The 14,591-nt window shown below is 38.3% G+C and overlaps 1 pseudogene; it reads right to left on the bottom strand.

Annotated features, from left to right (window-relative positions):
* Positions 1 to 6: 6 nt before the first annotated feature.
* On the bottom strand, positions 7 to 9,548 carry LOC115384412 (hephaestin-like protein 1; annotated as a pseudogene).
* Positions 9,549 to 14,591: the final 5,043 nt, after the last annotated feature.

Raw genomic sequence — 14,591 nt, 5'->3', positions numbered from 1 at the left:
AAGTGCTTACCTAGCCCAGCTCCGGCGGCAGATAACCAAAGGACCAATTCAGCCCACTGTACATGTCCTGAAATACAAGAGGACATTGTTTCTGTGAATGGTCCTCATGTTTTCCTGCTTTACAGTCAGTCACAATCACCTACTCACACACACATTTACACAGGTGCCATGTAAAGGGACATACGCACCATTCAGCCTCATGAGAAGGACACTTAAAGATAACACACAGGCGGAGACGACCATCAAACCCTTAACGCTGTGTTGAGAAGGCGACCATCTTTTCCACTTGAGTCACAAACACTTTCAGTGCTTGACTTTGCAATTGCATACCTTTATTGTATCAACCGTAGAGTAGTAGGCTGACACTGAACATTCCTCCTGCTCTGCAGTTGGTCCTGTATTTTTGTTGACGTACCATGTATAAGTGTGGGTTTCACCTGCAACACAAATTCTGGGTTTTTTCAAGGTTTGGAGCATCGATTCATGATAAATTAATGATACTGAGCTGAGATCTGACAATATGTTTGTTTGTTTTTTTTCTCACCAATTAAATTATGGAAGATAATCATTTTGAGGATCTCTTATTCATTTAGGATTCTTTTTAGGATTTCCATTACCTGGGTTGGTTTTATGGACTTCAGGTTTGTCTGTCTTGACCCCATGGGCGTGGATAGAGTAGGCTCGTGTTTCCGGCCATATTCTTGAAAACTATGTTAACTTTGTCTCCCACGTTAGCATGAATCATTGGACCTGAAGGGAAGGGCAATGTTATCATTTTAGCTGTGAAGAATATAAACGTGATCAATTAACTGACTGTTATCAGCTTCAAGCCTTACCCATAATGCCAAGGTGTTCCACATCCGGCGTTACAGCCACCTGTTCAGTGAACTTGCTGTTAGTGAATTGCCGGTAGTAGACCACTTTCTTATAACGAGAGCCAATGAATCCGCCCTGCTGGTCCAGAAATTCATGGGCAGGGCTGTAAGAGGAGAGGATCACAAATGTGTTTTATTTACAGGAACAACCCGATGACAGCTTTAGCTTTCAGCAACTGTTTTTTTCAAGCAGGTGGAAACTATGGACATTTTGGGGAGGATTGCAAATAAAACATGGTGAGATTCTATGGCTCCATATTGACTGTCATGTGATCACAAGTGCACTCCACAACATAATGAAGTTTGAGATATTTTGAGCTTCGTACAAAATGGGGTGACAAGGACTGATTTTCAGTCATTATACTACATTATATAGATGTCAGACTACTGTGAAATATTAAGTAAGAATTTTAGACAAATACTCAATATTTGTTGTTGGTTTATTGTGCTTGTAGTTATGTTAGACATGCATGCGATACCTCTCCTGACCGCGAAACATCTCTCCTTCCCAGGTACGATTTGGAGAGTAGTCCCAATCCACTTCCATGGCAGCGATGTGTAGTCGGTTTTTGAATGGAGCATTACTTCACCCTGACGCTGAAGCAAGCTACCACTTTGTCACACTGTAGTTGGCTCGCATCCCACGATGATAATCATTTACAGTCGCAGACGCTACTTCAAACAGGCCTGAAACAAACATCACATGTAGCACTTAGTGGCCAGAACATGCCTGCCCTGAATACATATTAATCTTGATTTAAAAAAAAAGTGTTTTTAAAAGAAATAGGAAAACAAAGGTTTTTTTCACTTCATGCTACAAATGAATAGCTGGTGGTCTAAGAGAGGCAATTATTGTATTCACAGAGGTGGAAGTGGAGGATCAGGTGATAGTTGAAAGTTTTTCAGCTTAAGTTGTCTCTCCATGTTATTAGGTGTAAAATATACAAAATGTATTTCTTTTGTTATTTTTTTTTTCTTCTGCACTTGGAAATGTGGGAAACCTTTTTTGAATTCTCTAACTCTGAAACCTTTGGAAGCTTTGTCTTTTAAATCCTCCACTACATTAATTTAAATTTTATTCCTATTGGTTCAAATACAAATAATCTCGCAGCACTTTTACAGAGGAAAGCCAAACGATTTTTCAAACCATAAATGGTTGAATGACAATCAAGGTGAGTCTGGGCCTGAGGTTTCTGTGAAGGAGTTTCTCTCTTTACTCTTTACCTCTTGAGAGTGGCTCACATGGAGACTATTTGTTGTGGAAAAAAAGAGAGTGGAGATGAACTGAATACTGTTTTAGTAATTTAGGGAAAACAGCCAAGTCTTTATATTGCTATTCAAAACGTTTTCTTTTTAAATATAATTGAAGAGCAAATGGCAAACATGAACAATTAACTTTTACCCCACTTCCATGTAAGTCAGATTTTTTTTTCCACTACTGAGAAAAAACTGAACCAAACATTTCTTAAGAGTATGAAATGCTTGTTGTTGTTTTTTTTGTTTTGTTTTTTTTGCTTTTGTTTATTGTGTTTAATTTTTCAGCTTGTATGATGTCTGTATTTTCTCCATTGTAACTATTATTTTTTTGTACCCAGTCTGTTTTAATGGCCTTATGCAACTTCTGGATAATAAAAAAGTGTTTTCAGGTCTCAAAAGTTCCCCTCATTTGAAAAAGTGGATAGAGTGTGAGAAATAGATGCGTACCCATGCTATCTGGCTCCATAGTGACGGTGTGAGAAATGTGAGGGAAAACGGCAATGCTGTCTCGTCTATTCTGTTGGTAGAGGAAGCGGTTGCCCTGGAAGTAAAGACTGTGAATGTCCTTTTCTGATCCCAGTCCAGACAGGTGCCACGTCACTTTATCACCCTTACACATGGTCGGCACTGGGAGGTTTCCATATACAAACCCATTGATGGCTAAAAGAGAGCAACAGAAATTTAGCAAACTTATTGTGGCATACGTTTAGAGGACAACAGAAATCTCTGCAAGACAAAAAACAAAACAAAAAACAAAAAAAAAGAATAATTTGACCATAATGACATATGGATTTAACTTAAATAGCTTTTGTCCACTGCTTGTCCAATCCAGAATGGCAAATAATGGCAAAAAGCATGTAATAAACAGTTATGTCATGAAAGTTGGAAATGAGTCTTTATCCACCCTACCATACATTTTGTTGCTATTTTGGAAGCCATCCTCATCATCCTTGTCGACTGTGTTGGGATCTGTGGCATAAGCCCGAATGTTGTCATCCAGATACCAGCTTAGATTCTCATCAAACACTGTGGCCATAAGGTGAAATTCTTTATTATAGTTTTTCTACACAAGGAGAAAAGAGAGAAAAGGAAATGTCATGTGGAAGTTAGTTTTATGAATAAAACGGACTTTATATTTCTGTGTGATGTCAGAGTTTGCAATGGATAGTAGTTCCCGATCTCAGGGTCAAAATTGAAATAGACAAAGTATGCAAACTTGATGCAAATCAGATTTTAGAGCACACATAAATACACCACAAGGCTGACTACATCAAATGAATAAGCTGCTCATGCACTTATCAAAAAATACTCCATCACACTGAGGTTAACATGTCTGTTCAGTTACTCTCTTCTCCAACCTGCACTCCTTTCTTAAGCGATCCAGGCCGACAGATAAGAAGTGGCCCGACCAGTCCAGAGTTGGTATCTTTAACAGCGTCCACGGCAGAGTAGTAAAGATGAGTCAGACAGTCGGCCTCCCCCGCTACAGGCCCAGCACCCACGGGAACCATCCACTCATACGTATGCACCATCCCAGGTTTGACAAGAGCTGCTGGAGGAGGAGTGACCACTCCTAATGCCACACACACACACACACACACACACACACACACACACACACACACACACACACACACACACACACACACACACACACACACACACACACACACAGAATAATTCATGTTATCAGTAATACCATCATTATAACTATTACTATAATTTAAACCTGAACTCACTTGTCTCTTTCTTAAGTTCTCGCAGCTTTTTTGCTGTATATGACTCTGGGAGTGGGGAAGAAGAAAACAGTACAATAGAAAATAAATACATTTACAAAGAACAACAGAAAATGTAGGTCTGAATATATGGCGATGTGTGTATTACCTTCCAGTTCATTGTGATAGAGTGTCCCATCCTGGTCTATTTCGTACTGGACTCCGTGTGGTTGTATTGTGTACGGCTGACTGGCTTTGTTCTTAAACACAACCCTGATGGTATCTTTTTCCTGAGCTCGCAGGACAGGACCTAAATAGTGATAAACCATCTGACATTAGAAAATAATGAAATTGTAGTATTATGATAAACAGTTTCGAACATCAACAAATCGAAAGCTGAATTCAAGCAAAATAACCCATGTCTAGTTTAAAGCCTGTTTGAAATACTTACGTTTACTCCTCATACTATTTACTTAGCAATACATAGACCTTTTTTTAATTCTTTTTTAAATCCCAAAGATGGGTGACTGTGGGCAGCAGGACGTGAAGCCAACCAGATCATCAGTGTTGTAATTATGTCATTGCCTTTGGTAAAATAATTTACAGTCTTATAAGTCCATGAGAGATGGGCACAATGAGGATGTTTGACTTCGTATCAAAGCAAACCAGTTGGTGAAAACCACCAAAGAAGCCTCTTAATACCTGAAACACGAGAACAGTAAATGTATGACTAGACATTTCATGCCTTTCAGTTGGCTTATAAATCCAAGATTAGGAAGCGAATTCACTAAATGAACAATTAAATTTTAATATTTTAACTCAGTGTTTTAATTATCAGATAATGTTAAAGTTAATGCTAATCAAGGTTAAATCTTGGTATCAGAAATGCTCCCTTCCTCTAAAAAAAGTTCTCTGAACCAGGTCCTGCAAATATAAGCTACATTCAAGGTTGATAGACCGGTACAATGGAGAAAAGCAAAGGGCAAAAACTCCCTTAAAACGCTTTGCAGTAAGGTTTTGTACTCATATGCTGAGAGACAGTTTATTTTCTTATTTATTTCTTTATTTATTTTATTTATTTTTAATTTTTTTTTTTTTGGAGGGGGGAGGGGGTGTGATCAATAGCAACCAGGTCTTTGTTTCAAATGCTATCGCTTATCTACATGACACTTGCCAAACTCAAGTTGCTGTTTTTTTGTTTTTTTTTTCTTGTTTCTACAGTTTGTTTGTTGCATTACCCAGAATTCCTAAGTGCTCCTCCTCTGGGCTGCGTGGCTTCTTCGTTGTGAAGGTATCATCAATGTACTCCACATATCGAACCTTCTTATATCGGCTTCCAATGCGGTTTGGACCTCTCTTCACAAACTTGTCAGCCTCACTATTTACAAAAAACAAAAAACACAACAAACAAAATATAAAACTACACAACGAAATAGACATGTGATGTTTCTCTTCAGTAAGATATGCTATTTTCCTGTGAAATTTTGAGTGCAGGATAACTAACCTATCAGTTGGCACTGTGGGAGCGTAGTCCCAGACTTCCTCCTCAGCTGCAATGAAGTACTGTCTGAGCTCGCCATGAGGCCGTGGCTTGTGGACATTGGGGAAACACTTTTTGATCTCAAATAAAGCCTGCATCCCAGCTTTACAAGAACAGAATATGATTATTGGTGACTGTGGTTGATCCATTTGTCTATTGAATCAAGCGTCATTGTTGGAGGGATCGGCTTCATTTGTTCTCACCGCTCAGATGGTCATTTACGGTGCATGTCAGCAGCCAGTGTCCAACGTTATCAGCGACCATTTCACTTGTAGAGGTGGATCCTGCAAAAAGACTGACTGTGTCTGTGTGGCGGTTAAGAGTAGTCAGGATCTGTCCATGGAAATGAACTGAATGCATGTCCACCTGGAGACATAGGACATATGAAAAATGAGTCCACTAGTCAAAATTCAACCAAATAAAACACACAACAACAACAGACAGTTGTTTGTGTGAATAATAAATAAACAAATAGCAACAAGGTCATCTATGAAATTAGACAAACTGTATTTTGGTTTTTTTAGCCTTTGTTCATCTAAGAACGAGTAATGAAAGAGAAATTGTACAACTAATATTTACAGACAGTGCCAAACCAATTTCAAATTAGAAGTCATTTTATTGATAAACAATATGACTGAATTTAGAATGAGTTGTTGTAGTTGTTGTACAGTAATAATAAGAAAGGAAGTAAGAAAGAAGAGAAACTATACCTCATTGCCTAAACCAATCAAATGCCAGTGGATCTTGTTTCCTTGACACGTACTCAGTTCAGGAAGATTGCCATACAGATACCCATTTATACCTGGAAAACATGTAGTGTCGTCAGCATAACTTTGTGTGTGTGTGTGTGTGTGTGTGTGTGTGTGTGTGCGCAGGTGTGTTGATCCAGCTCACCATGCATCTTGTTGCTCTCAATGAAATCTTTATCCTCCTTCAGATTTCTAAGCGGATTTGTGATGTAGGTCTGGATGTTTTCATCCAGGTACCAGCTGAAGTTCTCGTCCGACACCATGAACAACAGTGCATACACTGCTGATCTGTCAACATGCAAGTCCAGAGTTCCTGCAGCAGCGAGAGGCTCATTTAGAGACATCTGTCTGAAATGTGTCTTCTCAGTCACACTGTTCATAGGTAGTTCATGAGCATATAACCATTTTTCTAAAGTTTAAAATGTGGTGTTTACATTATTTAGGAATTTTTAATTTACTTTTTTCTTTTCTTAAAGTTTAATGTTTGTTTTAATTGAAATAAAAAAATGTGTGTTTTCAACTTATTAAATGAAACAGCAACAAAGATTCACCACAGATATAAATAAAATTGTGACGGATAAGAACTATTTTACTCTCAGTATATGCAGACTATATGAAATACAAACACTTTTATGGTGGACTAGACTATATAGCATCGGTATGATATCAATGAATAAAAAAGGTATGAAGCTAAAGCCGAAACATGTTTTGTTTTTTTGTCATTTTAGAACACGACAGCAAAAGTAGCATGTATAAAATAGCAACCACCATCAAATATATTGTGTTCATTTATTGTGTGCCAGCTATGGCCGGTCCACAGCAGAAGAAGTGTGATGCCTCGTCCACAGTGAGAAGTCAGCGCGTAGGAATAACACTGACCTACCGGAAGAGGAACTGGTGCCCTCTGTACAGCAGCAGGGAATCCCCGCCTGGACAATACCTTTCCCAAAGCAGCCGACTGCCTCAACCAGTGGTGCTCCTCATCATATTGGCCACAATGGGAAGTGATAAAGTTACAGCAGTCCATGTCACCCTTGCTATGGCAGATAAAGCACTACAAATCCTCACAGACCTTAAACCTTAGGAGCTCGACTGTCTGACATCGAGAGCGCACTCAAGCAATGGCTTCCATTGTACTTTAGAAGATAACATCAGGAACCAGCTCAACAAGCAAAAGGGGAGAAATTGACTACAACTGCAAACCTTTTGCTACTTTATGCAGAAACCTGGTAAACACAGGATCAACCATTTCAGTACTGCATCCTACCTGGCACTGAGACCAGAGAGATGGTATAAGTGTACAGAAACTACAGTGACTCGTAAACGTGACAAGATACAAAGGAAGAGGGAGTCTTCATTTCAGTGTTGCCAGTCACACTTCCAGCAGTTCTGGAAAGCGAACACACAAGAGCTTTGAATCATCTGTCTTGAACTTGTGTTCAGTAGCATTTAACACCGCTGGTGAGGAATTACTCAGGCTTTCTTTATCATCACCATCTACAGCCAGAGGGCACTCCACATTACTACTGGCTCCATCAGCCAATCCTGCACAGGCACCATCATCAAAAACAGAGACAGGAAGAACAGGAAGTGGTGACACCCTGGACCATGATAAGATTCATGATTCCTTGTGGTGAATAGGAAACTAAACCAAGTTAGTCATTAACATATCCCCCAACTAGCCTGTTCCAGTATTATATTCACTTTCCATATTGGAAAAAAGAAAAAGTAATAGGTTTGAGTACCTCTCTTACAGATGATGAGGGGCCCGACCAGTCCAGAGTAAATGTCCTTTGGTGCTGACACATGGGAGTGATAGAACCTGGTCAAGCAGTTGCCATCCTGTGTGGTTGGACTGTGACTTTCAGGGAGGGTCCACTGATAGGTCACTGTGGCACCAGGAGCCACTGCGTCATCCTGCTTCTTTTCTGGTCCAGTGCCATCTGGGTATAGGGCTCCTGTTGAGGGGTTTAGGTACAATCATGTCTAAACCTGAATGTCAATTTAAAGATACTGCATGTGTTTGTTGGTCTCTTACCTTCATTGCTTTTGCTGTAGTTCAGTCCATGTGGGTGGATGCTGTAAGCCCTTAATAATGCTGAGTTCTTCAGGTGGACTATCACTGTGTCTCCCTCCTCAGCCATCAACAGAGGTCCCAAGAAGCCCAACCATTTTGGCTTTGGCACTACTGTGCTGTAGGTGGCGTCACTGTACTGCTTGTAAACAGCCTTCGTGTAGGCTGGCCCAATGCGCTGAGGAACCCTCTTCAAGAAAACTGCAGCGTCTCTGCACACATTTACATAGTGATATTTTATAGTTCTATCATGTTGACATGTGAATTAGTTCCCACCTAGTCAGCCAATTTGATCCCAAACCAAGATATAGGAAAATATAAGAAAAAATGCTTTCTATTATTTTGTGATGTTTGCTATAGTATAAATCTTAACTCGCTTTAAAAAAGGACACTTTCATTTGAATGTATGTGTGGCTGTGTGTGTTCAGCATTGAGCAAGGCATTGACAACAAGTATTTAATCCGTTGCTTCTTTAAAATTTTGGCTTACTAGTTATTTGAGATTTGAAAGTACTTTAGAAGTAATTATTAAGCTTCAATTCCAATGAAAATGTATTACGCTGATATTTTTTTCAATATAATCTTCTGCATGGAGCATAGTTCAAATTGTTGGATATAAGTTACTACAGTTACGTAGTTACTTCTGTGTGTACTGTTATTTCTTCTCTTGTTACTCCCAAAAACTAACAACTATGTTTCAAGTAGTGAAGTCTGTCTTACTAATGTGCACATAGCAATGCAAGTGTTGCTGTGAGGTGTCGGGACAGGGCTAGTTTTTAAAAAGAGTCCCTTATTATGTCCATCTGGAAGATTCTAATCTGTTCTTGCACTGTGGTGGCATCTTTCATGATGGGTCAGGAAAAAACAGGTCAGTTCAGGATAAAGAGGTGCTCCTTCTTCAGTAAACAGGAGTACATTTGTGACTTTTTTAAAAAATGACCTTTTTTTTTTTTTTACCAGTGCCAAAACCAACAGCCAAAAAAGTGAGCATTATAAGAGAGACAACAGCTCTGCAGTAGCTTTTTCACGAAAAGGTAAGGGCCCAAACTTCACTCGTTGTACTCTGTTACTTGTGTTACTGCCAAAAGTAGTGGGGTCGTAATGCATTGCTTTTTAGAGGGAGTTGTGACTGTCTTTTGTGAAAACATGACAATCCAGACCAGTATGATGTGTGTCTACTTACTCATCCTCCTGCAGGGTGCGATTCTGAATAACGTTCATTCCACTCGGGGCATAATTCCATGTAATTTCCTCTATCCTGAGGGAAATATTCTCTTGTCATTCCAGAAACAGATAGTATCCCACAGCATAATAACAGTGCAGCTTTTAGTCCTGCCATGCTCATTTTATTAATTTAGAGCAGGCACTTCAAAAATGCAAGTTGTTTCTGTAGAACAGGAGGTCGTGAAGAAGACAGCCGGTGCAGACAACTGGCTGTTAGTTTGTCATCCTCTCTAAGACTTTAGACCTTCTGTGCTTTTATACAGACTCAGCTGAGGCCAGCCAAGCCAGAGGTCACTGTTCATCAGATGTTGTTTGAGTCAAACCAACAGAGAGTCAGGTGTTTGATCAGCAGGTTACGCTTGCATAAGAACAGAAACAATTTAGTTCTGCAGCTTTAACCCCAATAACACCCATCCGCTTCTCGATCAAAAAGGATTTTATTCAACTACCAGTGTTGTAATTCTGGCACAAAAATTCAGCAATGTGTATTTCAATAGAGAATAGTGCAATAAAAGTCTGTGCATGAGTCTCTGTCACAAAATAAATGGCTCATGCTGCTCAAGGTACGGACTTTACATCATTAGAATATTTACTGTTTGAAATTAACACACTAGGAAAGTTGTACTGAGCATTAGTTTCTCAGGTCAACTTGTCTGTTTCCCTGAGTTTCTTGTTTTCTGGTTATTTATGAACTTTATATATGCACTGCTTTTGTACATTTAATTCTGGAGTTCCATCATCATTGAATATCACTGTTTGATGAATGATGCTTGAATTCTGCTGATGTTTGGATCCTCTTCCTCAAACCTGAGCTGCAGGTGTTTCCGGCTGAAGAAGCTTTTCAAAGAATGGAAAAATAAATAAATAAATAAATCATTTAACTTGTAAATATGTTATCAAGGGTTGTTGTGATGTTTTGCCAATCAAAAACTACTCTGATGTTTGATAGACTGAGCAGTCAATACAGCTGTTGACAAATTATGATTTATTTTGCAACCATTATCAGACAGATGGACTTTGACTTCACAGTCTGGGAAACTTTGTATTCTCATCAAATATACAAGAGGGTGCATGTACTCATCTGTTCCTATCCCACAAGAACAAGTAGTTCCACATCCAAAGGTGGCAAGACTCCTATTTCCATCATCATCATCATCATCATCATCATCATCATCACCACCACCATAAACATACACAACTCCAGACACAGACGTGACCTTGAAATCCTCTTACCTTTGATCACAGATGTCTGCTCCATCAGAGACTCTCAAAATAGCTCTTTTAGTTGTTAAATCTCTTTTAAACAGGGCATTTCATATTAATGATTTGATTTAAGACAACAGTAATGATTGTTTTCCATGCTGTGTTTTTAGCTGAGAAAAGGCTTTAGCACGGATGGAGCACTACACAACGAAAGCCTTACCTCTATATTATCATTTTAATTTTTCATCTGAAAAAGATAGAAAATGTGTAGGCACAGTAAACAGTTTTCATCATCCTTTTTAAAAGAAAAAATAAAGCGACTGACTACTAAACCCTGTAACATCATGCACGGTGCTGTTGACCTCTTACAAGTATGAACTTGGGCAAACAGTTTCCAGCCTGTACACAACAAAGGTCATGCCAAGGCCCTGGTGATAAAGCTTACCTTATCTATTAAATGGGCTTATCACATTACTCATTGATCTTTATTTTGAATGACTGAATGCAGCAAACTTTCCCAGCAAGAACTGTAAGGAAGCAACCTTCAAATTTCAACAACAAAAACAGGTGCAGCCTAGATGCAGTAGCCCAACAAAAACTTTATCAAAAACAAATGTCAATCTAATGTCTTCCTGGAGAGAAGGGGAAATTACGGGATTTCACAACAAATCACAGAAAGAAAGTGGATCAAAGATAAACTCACAGTCACTAACCAGAGTTTCCAAGAACCATTGAAAACAAAATAAGATCCTGAAAAAAAAATCCTCAAACTTATCCGTGACAACCAGAACAAATACTATTTATATAATATTTTTGAATGATAGACCAATTTTCTAAAGCTCAAATTCCAAATATGAAGACTTTGCAGTCCAGTGCAGTGTTTGATTTTTACTGGTTGAGGTATTTTATTTGGTTTTACAGTTTTTATGAAAATTTCCAATTTGTCTTCAGATCGTTGACACCCTCAGATCAAATGTGGACATGAAGAAATCATCCACTTTGGTACTTCTTAATTTTATTGCAGCCCTGGTTTGACCAAGCTTTTAACCCTGTCACATCGTTATGGGCTTATGTTAATTTTTTGTAACTTACTTTGACAAATTTGGAAATTAAACTTTACTTGGTGTAAAAGAACACAAAATTATCTCACCATCCTTAATGTCCTCTTCACAAAATGAAATTTTAAAAAGCTGAAGAAATATCATAGATTTAGAGTTTTTCTGGGCGTCAGTAGCTCAGATGGTAGAGTGGGTTGTCTCATAACTGGAAGGTTGGCGGTTCGATCCCCGCTCCCGCAGGCGTAAAACTCATTGTGTCCTTGGGCAAGACACTTCACCCACTTTGCCTAAGTATGGGAGTTGTGTGAGAGTGAATGGTTGGTGGTGGTCGGCGGGGCCGATGGCGCAGATTGGCAACCTCGCTTCCGTCAGTCTGCTCCAGGGCAGCTGTGGCTACAATACTAGCTTACCACAACCCAGTATGGAGAGAATGAATAATGCAATGTAAAGCGTGTTTGAGTGTCCAGAAAAGCGCTATATAAAACCAATGCATTATTATCGTTTCTGGTTTTTAAATGTTATGAATTTATTTCAGTTCTGACTAAAACGCTCAAATTTTGGATATAAATCAGGTTTTTGAACCTTTACATGTATCAGCTTTGCTTTAGAAAAGATGTTGTGCTTTAAATTAATTACTCTGGCTTATCCTCACTGCAGATGAGGATAAGCCACTAATAGGGAACATGAGCTGGGATTAGATCGTCGAGACAGGTTACCCTACTGATTATGTGTTGTTGCAATAGTAATCCTAAATATGCAAGTAAATATGCAAGAAAAACAGACATATAGTACATGTGTCTGTTTTTAGTTGGGAAAGTTTATGTTTTTGCTTTAGTTTTACCAAAGAACTTTCTGATGATGTTTTTTGGATAAAAAGTGCTCTTGAAATTTATTTTGATTGATTGATTTATTGATTGATTGATTGATCCATCCATCCCTGATTGACTGCTGATATCCTAGACATGTGAAAGGAACAATGCCATTCCACAGTATTTTAATGGTTTCCATAATAATTTATTAGAATCTTCCTTAGTTAAATGAGTATAAGTCAACTTTTAAAAAGAAAATTAATCTATTAGGAATTTGAAAGTAAAATCCAAAATGAACCATTTCACAATGAAAATATCTCATTGAGCTCCATGATTGCTAAGGAAATTTGACCTTTAATGTGTAGACTTGCAGATTTCTGGGATTTCAGGGGTGAATGCAATGTTTGCTCAGTTTATCTAAAGGACAATAACAGGCAACTATGGAAATCCCAGCTAAAACAATCCAGTCTTACAACACAGTACACAAGCAGTGCAACACAAGTTAATGTTGAGTTTGTGTCTGTACATTTCCTGGAGTGGAGTCAAAAACTTCAGAAAGGTTATAGCAGGCTTGATTAATCCACAGTAGCAGCACTTGGAACACCGAATAATTAAATTTGAAACAGTTTGTTTTTATTCAAGGCAGCAAATAACAAATTGTACATTATAAAAATATCTCACTAAAATATATTTGTATAAAATGTCTGTTGTCGTTGAACTATCATCTGAAAGACATAAAAGAAAATACTTTACAACAAATGTTCTGAAAATGCAAAAAACAGGTACAAACACACACAAAAAGTCTGCTTGTAATGCATATCAGTTCCAACATAGAGTAAATATTCAACCCTCGCAAATAAAACTAGAGGGAAAAGGCTCTTTATGGACAATATGGCACATATGAATTCATGGAATTGTACATTATTTCACACAAGAAAAGATGGGAAGAGAATGTGAAGAGAAATTCACTATCTTAACAAAAAAACATCTACTTGCATATTTAGATGTTCTGGTCTTATCACGTATGTTTGGTTTTCATATGTTTCTTGTTGCAAAAGTAATACTTTAATACTATGGATGGAAGCTAAGCTGTTTTCATGCATATACAGGAGAGCAGGAGTTTTAAAAGTGGGAGACAATTACCATACTTTCCAGATTAAAAGTCACACCTGAGTATAAGTTGCAATTCTTTTTTCCATGTCCCGATACAACTGTACCATCAATAAACCCCGGCCAGCTACTGCTGTTCAAGAACCTTATGTGAATTTGTTCCTCCAGCTCTGGACATTGTGGTTTCAGTCCAGTTTAGCTTTCTTGGTCACAGGAACAATTTTCTCTGCTTGCGGTGTCATTAATGTAATAATAATGGAGGTTTTCTAAGGTACAGTAGCAGCATTCTGTTTCATACAGTGCCATCTAGTGTTCTCAGATGGTACGTACCGATAACATTTGATCAACAAGTCACATCGTGAGCCAAACGTTTAAGAAAGTATGATTTATAGTCTGGAAAATACCTTAGCTCCATCCTCAGACAACTAGAAAATCTTGTTCCGATCCATAAAAGTCTGTATATTTCCTGGAACTCAGGAGCCACGCTTTGAAAACTATTGGATTCTATGTCACCAATTTTACTGTTATTATTAATAATAATATTGATAATAATAATACCAACAAAGAAATGAGCTGCACTACATTCTTTGTTTCACCTAAGTGAATTGAGTGCACTCACAAATTGTCATGATGTCATGACCAAAGACGTGTATTTACTTTCTTATTATCTGCCCATGTTAGCATGTTGTTAGCTGTGCTCAAGCATATGAAGCACATTCTCTTCTTCTTGTGAAACATAAACACCCACATTAAAAGATACAAACACAATATGAGAACTCTTTCAAACAGTAACTGTGCATAGCGGTCACCTGATGCTGCTGCATGTGCGTGCCAGTGTGTTTTGGAAGCAAGATCTTGCTGCATTGACACTGACACAGGAGTGTGTCATGTGTCAAGACTTCCATCTATGAGTGTGTCCATCAGAGTCTGCATACATGTTTTACTGTACAGTTATTTATTTACTTGCCTATTTTCTTA

This window comes from Salarias fasciatus, unplaced genomic scaffold (genome assembly GCF_902148845.1).
Source record: "Salarias fasciatus unplaced genomic scaffold, fSalaFa1.1, whole genome shotgun sequence".
NCBI classification, from domain to species: Eukaryota; Metazoa; Chordata; class Actinopteri; order Blenniiformes; family Blenniidae; genus Salarias; species Salarias fasciatus.
The sequence above is the reverse complement of the archived record's forward strand: the minus strand, read 5'-3'. Positions and strand labels throughout refer to the sequence as shown.